A 10,363-nucleotide genomic window follows, 5' to 3' on the forward strand; every position below is an offset into this window, starting at 1 on the left:
CCCCCCCCCCGACTTAAACTGATCCAGCCATGACACAAGGATTATCACTACAGTACGCCCACAATATGCCTCAAATTAATATTCGTATCTTATTCAAAATGAAATAGAGAAGATTCATTATTACTGATCATTTATGGTGAACATATGTGCTCAAAGAGTAAAAAAGTTTTGTCAAGGCCAGTAACACAAAACAAGGGTATAAAAGGAGCATCCCAGATTAACAACTGAAGAATAGTTTAGGTATAACATTTTTTTTAAGTAAATCACAAAGGATATAGGGTTTTAATCTACTACAGTACATGATATTAAAACTCTTAGTATGAAAGAAAAAACTTCAACTCACTAAGAAAATATTTGCTTTTAAGACTACAGGAATTACCCTTTTTTAGTTCCAAAATTAGTACAGAGAGCTTAAATAGGTTTAATATTTTCATGCCGGTTTTAGTACTTTATAATTTTGCGGATTATCAGTATATCATGAAACTACCAAACACATCTGCAGCAATAAATCATCTTCCATAATGTAAAGCAGGTGGTATTCAGGCATGCCTGTAAAATATAATGATATCAGATTTAGACAGCTGTTGAATAGTTTCTACTCAAGCGGCAGAATTGATTCCTAGTGTGCCAAGTGGACCCAACATTCACTAGCAGTGAGAGTCATGCAAAGGCCTGTTGCTAAATTATTAAGGCTGCGCTGGTCTCTGATCAAATATTCAACAGATGGCTATGTTGTTTGCCATAGATAGCCTGTTTATGTCATTGTGTGTATTTGTGTATGTTGAGGAGAAAGAGAGACAAAGGCGGTGTATTTGACTTCCTGTGCAACATCAACATTGCCAGTGAATAACCTGTTCTCCAACTCACCAATTTCAGCAGCCATTAACCCGACACAGACCTTAACACTTGTTTATCAGCAATATTTCTTTACAGATATGCCAACATATATGTTTTTAGAAAAAACTAACAAACAAAGCTCTCTGTTGCTGCCAGGACATTAAGTAAGGTGGGCAATACTGAGTGGGAAGCAGGTCTTATTAATCTTTATTATGGATACAACATATACATGTTCAAGACTATTCAAGGCTTGAAAAAAAAACATGATTTTAAGAAATATTTAAGTCTGGAGATTGTTCTCAGCTGAAAAAACTGCTCTTAAAAGAATAACAAGGAAAAATAAATAAATAAAATAAACATATTTTCATAAAATGTATCTTGCAACATCTCGCAACAGTAAAGAATACTTGCAAATATTCCTGGATCCAGATCCAGATAACTTGTAATTTTTTAGCAATTTTGCAAACACCACCTGGGTCTGGGTGCAGTTCCCCCCTCCAGGGGCAAGGGTACCTAGACCCGGGGCTTAGAGTACGCTTGGGGAGTGTGATCGTGTGTACAGCGTCTCTTTATGTCTGTCTCCACGTTGGTTGAGTGTGGAGTAAGTGTATATGAGAGCATGAGGGTGGGAATGGATGTTTGTATCTGTGTGTGCCTGTATGTCTGTGTCTATATGTCAGGTTGGGTGTCAGGCGCCACCTCTCTGGGGACATCTCAGGCCCTCCAAGGTTTGGAGGCCTATCTCCCCCTACCACCACTTCCCCTGCCAGTGGCGGACTCCCTCAGATATCGGTGCGTTGGTGGTTCTTTGTGTCCGGGGATGGGCGTCCAGGTACACACCGGCTCACTCCTTGGCGGCCGCTTATCGGGGCCTGGAGCCTGGGGCTCGCTCGGGCCACTTCGGAGGTGGGGTGCCCCCGGCCTCTCGGCCTGGGGCTCGGTCACTCAGGCACGGGCGCGTCACTGCAACTCCCCCTGGCTTCTGCTCCGCGGCTGCTGAGTGAGCCCTCATCTGGGACTCTCCTCAGCTCTTTCTGGGACAGTGGCGCGGCTGCCCCTCTGTTGGTCTTCCTTGGTCTCTTGTGTTCTGGGGGCCTCTGGATGTCTGGAGTTTTGATCTCCTCCATACCTGCTTCATGCCCTGGAGGACGGGGCTGTGGCCCCCCCACACCCTCTAGCAGATCATTACATGAAGGAACCTTTTAAAAAAAAAACAAGCGCGTCCATGCTCACAGGTGTACACACGGGTGATCACACCCACAAACTACACCCTTTTTGGCTCCTACCTCAAAGCACACTGTGTTCTGTTGATCTTATGTGCTGCACAATAATGTTTAATATTTAGTATTTACTGTCATATTCCCATATATCATTGTGATGTTGTTTATTCTATTACTCTTGTTCTCTTCTGCTTGTTTTCTTTTTTCTTTCTCAGCAGGTGACCCAGGTGATTGATATATGCATTTTTTTTCTTTTTTTTTTCTTTTTTTTTCTCTGCTCATTCTGTTGGTTTTTGTTTTTGCCCTTCTCCCCCGTCCCTCTTCTCAGCTGTTTCTCTTTCCCTCTTTCTTTCTCCCCTTCTTTCCCCCAGTCAAGTCTGTCCCATATTCAGTAAGTGAAAATAAAATAAACAATAAAAGGTGAATCAAATGGACCATTATGGCAAGGCTGGGATGGTCAATTTGGTAAAGTAAATCCGTTGGGCATCTTTCTTTGCCTTTAGACAACAATTCTGATGGCAAAAGAGCCAAACGGGACAGGCAAAAAAAAAAAAAAAAAAAAAAAAAAAAAAAAAAGCAATTTTGCAAACAGATAGATGTGGTGGTGTAAAGTGGTGTTCGCACCAAACGTCGTAGAGACAAGAGTAAAACAAACTGTAAAACATTGCTGTAATTTATTTTTCATTAGTTATTTGCACTGTTGTATCAAAAATGCCTTGTTTAGATTTCAGACAGTAGGTCAGTTTCCTTATTTCAGTTTAGTTTTTGATTTTTAATCATTTTTTTGTTTTTGTATAGCTTTTTAGTTTCTATCATAACATGGACGTGAACAGGATCCAATTTATTGTGGTTGATTTGGGGGAGTTCAAAATCCCCCAAAAAGAACATCGCCATGAGCCAGGCAAAACAGAAGGGTAGATAACAGACCCTTTGACAAAGGAAGAGTCGGAGCTGATTAGGCTGAGATGTAAAATAATACTCAAACATAAACTAAAACACCCAAAACATAAATTTAAAGTAAAATTGGGTGACTCAATAAAAGGACAAGGATCGAAAAATGAAAAAGAAAAAAAATATCCTTAAAGATTTGATCTGTTTAGAGAACAGCTATTAAAATAGAAAAATATTATGTGCTGGCAATTAACTCACACTCATGTCAACAACCCCATCTCAAAGAATTATACGCACCAGTGCCCCCTGTTGTTTGTGATGTCGATTCATTTGACCTACTTGACTACAAGATTACAGCTGAAGACATTTCCTGTATAATTTTAGCTTCTGCGCGGTCAAGTCTAATCTAGCCATTCATCAATCTTTTTAGTTTCTAAGGGAAAGTAAGTGTTTTCTGACATGTTTAGGTTTTAGTTTAAAAACATCTAATGTTATTCCTATTTCATTTCAAGATAAAAATGCAGATATATTGCAAGAGACGTGCCACCTAACCTCTAGGCCAAGGGTGGGCAACTCCAGGCCCCGAGGGCCGGTGTCCTGCAGGTTTTAGATCTCACCCTGGGTCAGCACACCTGAATCAAATGATTAGTTCATTACCAGGCCTCTGGAGAACTTCAAGACATGTTGAGGAGGTCATTTAGCCATTTGAATCAGCCGTGTTGGATCAAGGACACATCTAAAACCTGCAGGACAGCTGCACTCGAGGCCTGGAGTTGCCCACCCCTGCTCTAGGCTAAGAGACTGTGTGTAAATCATATCCACCTCAACCTAAAATCTTGTTTTTGAGTGTTTGAATTGATTGAATATGGCTTATCTGTTAGACCTATTGCGTTTTTATCACTTGCTTAGGTCAGTGGAGAAGCAGCTCTTAGTGGGTCTTCAATCCAAACTGGCTTTCAAACTTTCTCTAAAGGCCATCTCAGACATTTCAGCTTCACTACTGATTTTCATATCTCAGGTGAAATCATATTTATTCCCACAGGCATTTCCAGACTGCACTAAAATTCAAGAGTATCTGCAAATAATGGAATGTTGTTTTAATACACCTTAAATGTCGTTTTAAAGTGTAATTGTTTAATTTGCTTTCATTTAGTGTGATGTTTTAATCTCTAAAGCAGATTGAATGACTAAAATTCTTGTAAATGTTTTGAAAATTCACATAAAAAAACATGCTGTAGCAAAGAGAATAAGTACAAGCCAAAAAGCACACACTCGCTTTAAACACAAGTAGGCCACATCTATGACTATTCTAGTCTTTGGTGCTCTGATGTGTTTGTTACCATCATGGCTGCAGCTCTGTTTTTTTCCAGCTCCCACTCATTGCTTTTTCCCTCACTTTTAAATGTCAGCGACTCTGCAGTCCAGCTGCTGCTGTGTGTGTGTGTGTGTGTGTGTGTGTGTGTGTGTGTGTGTGTGTTTGGGAGAAAGAGAGAGAGGTAGAGAGAGATGACTCACTATCACTGTGCCCAAAGCGGTGAGACAGCTGTGAGACCTAAGTGCCACTACCCATAATTCAACACTGTCTGATGGGGTCACTGGGCTACAGGGCAGGAGTGACCCTTTATGTCTGACAGATCTGACTCTGCAGGAATGGACAGACCACAAACACGTCCTGCTTCCTCAAATCTCAGATAAGAGTCAATATCTTTGCTTATACATATTTGAAGTGAGGTTTAACCATCAACACATTGAACTGGCTGTTAACATGTTTATGAAAAAGTCTGTACGCTCATTAAAAACATCTAAAAAATAAACGTGTGCTTTTACACATTTTCACTTTTGCCAGGAAGAACCTAAAAGATTTATCAAATCTTATAATTCCGCCCTGTAATGAACCTGTCTGCTCATTTCTCAACATAATAAATGCTCCATAGTCACACGTTATAAAAACTCTATATCCAGCTCAATAGTCTCTCTTCCATCCATGTCAGCCTCCTCAGCTCTACTGTGCTCGAACATGCATGTATTATTCAACAAATTCTTAAGAAGTAGTCCTCTTACTCCCTTTGGATGGAGGAGAGCTAAGAAGAGGGAGGATTCAAGAAAAAAAACTTAAAGAGTGAAAAAGTGAAGTGAAAATTAGAGGAACGGAATGTGATGAGTTGAGAAAGCTAAAACAGAAGGAATACGAGATATAAAGGAGAGGATACACCATGAAGAGCGCAACACAGACAGAGCGGGGGAGCTGAAAAGGAGGAAAAGACTAAACAGATATGTTTTTATATATTTTTGAACACTTTGGCTTTGAAGAAGCTTTGAGGACACTGCAGTCCTGTCTTTTGGAGTGTTTCTTATCCTCTTCAGTCTGCAGCCAGCCAAGGTTGCCTCATTAAATTTCAATACATGGAGATAAATTTAGTCTTTCATTCTACAATGAAACACAACAAAGCTGATAATATGATAAAAAATCTACCTTCCTAATCTGATGCTGAATAAACATTACTTGAGATCTTTGACAGAAAACAGCAGGCCAAACCAACAATAGGTTGCTGGTGTAAGCTATATGATAAAATTGAGCTTTATGATATTCTAAACTTACATTAATTAAGTTTAGAACTAGGAGGAGTAAACGCTAAATGGTCCTCTTGCTCCAGCTCTATATTTAACATGCAGGCATTTTTTTAAACTAGCTCTTTGAAGAAGGCAAAAGTTTCCAAAGCACAGTGGCCAAAAGTTTAACACTCCATTAAGGGCACTTTCAGTGGCACTTTAAAACAAATGTATTTTTAAGTAGTACCATATGCAGATGGTATTATAGACAAACTGATGAGCTCCCCATATTAGTCAGCTTGGTTTTTGATCAGAATATGATAGTAAAAAAGTTTTGCTGCAGAAGTCATTACCAAAAATCTTAACATACCTTTTCCATGACTTCTTAAAGAGTGTGCTTTTCATTGTGTTGTGCCGCATGGTCACCTCCTCTAAACCAACATTTAAACAAACCTTGTTATCGCTGTGCAAATGCAATTTTACACAGACTTGGTCTGCAAAAGGCAAAACCCAGAGGGTTCACACCACTAATCGGCAGCGCTGTCAGTTAATGCCATGGTTTCTGGAGTCTCTTTGAGGCATGGCGGCTCCTGTGCCATGATCCTTTACAGCGCTTTTGAGGTTGGCTGTTCCCACAGGTGTGAGCTCCACACATGGGGTCATTATCGATGGCCTCCCCCAGCTGCTTCGACCCAGCAGCCATGCACTCACAATGCACATGCACCCACAAAAAAGAACACACACTTAATAAACAGCTTCGGCAGCTCAGCAGGAATAGACAAACAACTCTGTGTAGCTGGACTCGAACCAGCCTAATTGTGCAGTGCACCAAGTTTAGATTTATAACTGTGGATGTGTATCGATTGGTGTCTGTGCGCTGTATGCCTATTTGGCTGTGCACGTATTACTTATTTCAGCGATGATTAACAGCATATTGTGGTTTCATTCAGTTGGCTTCAACAGTGCAATTTATTGTGACAAATGTCTCCCAATACAGCCGTCCTTAATTCAAGGAAACTGCCGACCTGTTCACAATTTTCAAGAACACTAGCAAACATTAAAGTGTAAGGGACAATCTTTTTTGTCCTGATGCATGGATAGCTAGAAAATATAAGGATCCCGGCCAGTGTCCTCTTTTAAAAGAAGCACGCACAGGACATACCTAAAATGCTATCGAATATTTGAAATGGATGATAATTTTATCTCATTGTTTCACTGTATGAAATTCTTCTCAATTCCCTTCCCCTGTCTCCTCATCTTCCACATATCACAGTGTCACTCACACACACATTCACATTATCAATGTGCTTTGTACATCTCCCAGGTGAAGATATCTCACATCTCTTGTCACAGAGGTATAAAATGAGCTCAGAGCTGCTGGATTAAAAAAACCTTGTATCTCCATGAAGCCCATGGCCTCATTTTCTAATGCTGATGAGTTCTTGACATTTCGGATTGGGTGTTATTATCGAGGCAATTATACTAATGTATGCTTGTGTGGTGTTTGGTAACCACGGCAACCGTGTGTGTGTGTGTGTTTAGCACGAGAAGTTTCTAAACATATGTTAGAAGCAAACATTACTCATTAATCAACTTTAATCATGAAAATGAAGATGACAATTATTACTTGTAATTACTTTAATGCATTTGAATCACCGTCATCTCAAAAATCGATACAAAGATGTTTCGGTTATGTATAATGGGCTGTTTCTACAGCGGTGTTTACTTTTCTGCTTTCCACACAGAAAGGCTGGTCCTCCTACTTCCTTTCATCATTGTTTCCTTAGGTTGCAATCAATGAATGAGCATACAGATAGCAGCTCTCCATGCAGGCTCAGGAAATATAACATTTCAGGATTCAATAAATGATTCAATTACATTCCAGCTTATGAGTGTCCATGGGAGATTGACTGTGAGAGCAATTGTTGCAAGCATATGGGTAAGTATGACTCGCATGTGGAGCATGTCCTGTCACATGTAATCTCACGGAGACCAAGATGTAATTAAGTTGTAAACTGAGCCTTGTAAACGCAGCCAAGTGCGAAAAAACAGAGATGGCTCAGAGGAATATCATTTTTAATATCAGGGTGGGTGAAGCATTCCAACATTTCTCTAGAACTTGTTGTAATTAAATAAAAATGCAGATGATAAGCTATCTCCAGGGTGTGTATGTCTTTGTGTATGGGGTAGACAATATTCAGTGTATCTACTACTGCTATTGTTATAAGTGCTCTGTCAGAGAGGGGAAAAAATAATTTACCACCCCTACCTTGGGGAATTGACCAGTCTGCTCTTCTGCACTCTCTTTATTTCCTTCCGTTAATGGTTTTCCTCAGCTTTGCCCTCTCTCTCCTCAGTGTCTGCCCACACACATAAACACGTCACCATGGGGATGAAAGATGGAAGGAGGGGGTGTTCTGTTTTATGAAAATCTGGACAAAACACCCCTGATGCCAGCTTTTCATTATCTCTTGGATCTTTCCCTTTATCACTTTTTTCATAACGTCTTCATTATGGCGTCTGCACAATTTTCAGTTGCCACGTTGCCGTATTTGATATCATCAGTAAGCCTTGCTTCATTCATCCTTCTTCTTCCTTGTCTCTGCATCTTGTTTTAGAAATTGTTAAGATAAAGATAGATGCTATTCACCCGTTAATGAAATCCACCTGAGGCAAGGCATGACTCATTCAGTGTTTACCCTGGGTGACGACACAATGTCCTCTACATCTGTCATGTGCGTATACACATACACCATTGTATAGTAATTAGATGTGTGTGGTAATAAGAAAATTGGGGCTATTTTAGGTGCCTATAGGTTGACACCCTGATCAAACACTGGATTAATCTTATATCTACGTTTACCCTGAAGTGAAAGTCACAAATGCATATATCCCTCGATCAAAACATCCCAGACACATACTTGAGCTCATCTGAGAGCAGTAGACTAAAACACTGCACACATATTCTATGTTTATTCATAAGGTCCACAGTGTTAATAGAAGCAATAGATATTGTTAGACTACACAGCTGCTGTCGCAATTAACCTAAAGCACAGCTGTTTGGTAATATTTATTATAAAACTAAATCATGCGTTCTGAGAGGCACTGCTCATTGTGACAAATCCACAGAGAATTATCAGTCAACAACAGGCACTATAGAGCTTTTTAGTCTCTGTTAGCTCATAGTTTTGGTGCCGCAGTGTGCAAATCTTGCTAAAATAAGCTCCCAGCTAAGAGCAGATGTTTTCTGTAAATAATAAAGCTCTAAATTATTTAACCATTTAACACTTTAAAGCCAAATAGTAAAATCTGACAACAACCTCATAAGTAAATGTTTTTTATTGGTCTATACCAATAACTTTTGGTAGCTAGATGCAGGTAGCTAGGACTGATGATGCCATTAAAATTTCCCTGTGTAACAACTAATATAGAAATTATATTTGTGATTTAATATTTGTTGATGAACCATATGCCTACTTTTGTCATTAGCCAGAGGGACAGTACCACCTTATCTGTTAAGTCTGCTTATATCAGTTGGTTTCATAACCTGTATGGAAGCTCTACAATGCGTGCAGGTTGTGTGTCTGTGTCTGAAATCCTATATGACTCATAACCAATGGATTTAAGTGCTTATAATCCATAAATGTGCGCTTCTTTGTAGTTTTATTGTAGTAAGAGTACGTCTCTCTTCAGTAATCTCAACACAATGGTGGTATGGGACCTTGATGACAAACTGGCACAGCAAAATAAATGTCTAAGATTTTTTGTCTTTTTTCATTCCGTCCTTCTGTTCGATTAGTGCACAGTAAAGGGCTTCTGCCCTTGATAAGGTTCATTCTTTTCATATTTATTTCTTTGTATAAAAAGTTGTTTCAGCCATCAGAGAGGAATTCATTCTTTTCAGTGTAGCAAATCGTGACATATGTGAAAGACTTTTATTCAGTTCCACAGCAATAACAGAAAAAAAATGTAAATATGAGTTTGTTTGTGCATTATGCAATGACCCTGGTGACCATAAGATGAGGATATGCAGATCTCTACAAATATGTTTGCTTCACAAAGCATCTCTAGCTACTTTAAATATATCAGAAACTGTGCATAACCTGTTTTAAGCTACAGTAAAATGTAAAATGCAAATAAAAGCAGAGTGCAATGTTTTGCAAGTCACATAAATCCAGATTTGCTTCACAATACAATAGAAAAGATACATTTTACTATTTTATGAAAATTATTAGCTCATTTTGAATTTGAGCTGCACATGTATAAAAAAAAAGACAGTTGCTATGGGGGCAACAAAAGAAATGAAACAGCTGGAGGGACATTTTGCAGCTAATTAGGTTAATTGGCAACAGGCCAGTACCATGACTGACTATAAAAAAAGAACATCTGTGGGAGGCAGAATTTCTCAGAAATTAGGACTGTCAGAGGTTCGTCATTCTGCAAAATCGGCATCTACAAACTGTGAAGACTTTGAATATCTTATTATCTTCAATCCAAAAATCATCAAAGGATTCTTGGATTCTGGAGAAACCTCTTTTGACTAGTGAGGTCAATTCTGCATGTCTGTGGTCTTTGGTTCCTCAGGCAGCACTACATTCACCATTTGAAAATATCTGATGCATAGTGACATGAAAAATACAGCAAAGGACTGTTAAGCAACTAAACTCCTATGTTATACAAGAAGAGGACAAGATTCCTCTTCAGTTCCCAGATATTTTTGGACTTTTGTTAAAAGAAAAGGGGACAGTACGCTGTGGTAAACATGGCCCTCTTCTCAACTTTTTTGAGATGTACTCCAGTCATCAAATTCAAACATGTCCTTATTTTTCTTAAAATTGTATATTTTTTTCACTCTAATCTTTTTA

Source organism: Haplochromis burtoni, unplaced genomic scaffold, assembly GCF_018398535.1.
Source record: "Haplochromis burtoni strain Fernald_Lab_line unplaced genomic scaffold, NCSU_Asbu1 Contig_85, whole genome shotgun sequence".
NCBI lineage: Eukaryota > Metazoa > Chordata > Actinopteri > Cichliformes > Cichlidae > Haplochromis > Haplochromis burtoni.